The sequence below is a fragment of the Pyrus communis genome, chromosome 3, assembly GCF_963583255.1.
Source record: "Pyrus communis chromosome 3, drPyrComm1.1, whole genome shotgun sequence".
NCBI classification, from domain to species: Eukaryota; Viridiplantae; Streptophyta; class Magnoliopsida; order Rosales; family Rosaceae; genus Pyrus; species Pyrus communis.
The window spans coordinates 16,692,575-16,693,084 of NC_084805.1; the positions used below are offsets into that span (position 1 = coordinate 16,692,575).

Here is a 510-nt window from a genome sequence, read left to right on the forward strand (position 1 = left end):
TTGTATTGCACATGGAACATTTTGTAGCCGATGGAACGTTTCCATTATCTTGCACCTTTTAAGGAGGCATGGATTCTAGGTTCCACTGAATCCACTTTCTTTTCTAATAGCTTGGTTGCATAGCACTTTCAAACTTTCTGTTTTTGCGATTTTATATTTGTTGTTATTACTGGCATGCTGGACTGTCCGATAACTGCTCTTAATCATGTGTGATGTAGGATATGGATCGGGAGAGTAATAAGGATCACTATTTTTCTGGCCCTGGGGAGTTTAGGTCTTAACCCTATCAGGACTGGGCCATCACAAGGAGGTAGGTTTTCCCCAGAAGAGCCGCCCCTTTGCTTTCGATGATTCTGTTCCCAGCACACCAATGTCTGCCTTCAATTCAGGATATTCACCACCAAGGTACAAGGATAGTTCAGAACCTTCATTCGACACCTTCTCCAGGTTGTTGAAAATCAATGTCAAAGTTAGGCAAGGAAAGTTAGGCAATGTTAGGTATGGTTGAAT

General features: G+C 42.2%; 1 protein-coding gene across 1 annotated transcript in view; it reads left to right on the forward strand.

Annotated features, from left to right (window-relative positions):
* Positions 1-219: 219 nt before the first annotated feature.
* The window catches only part of LOC137727692 (uncharacterized), a 9,793-nt gene continuing 9,502 nt past the window's right edge, over positions 220-510 (forward strand). The window contains exon 1 of the mRNA XM_068466517.1: positions 220-447. The gene's annotated coding sequence lies outside the window, so the exon portion shown is untranslated. The remainder of the gene's footprint in view (positions 448-510) is intronic.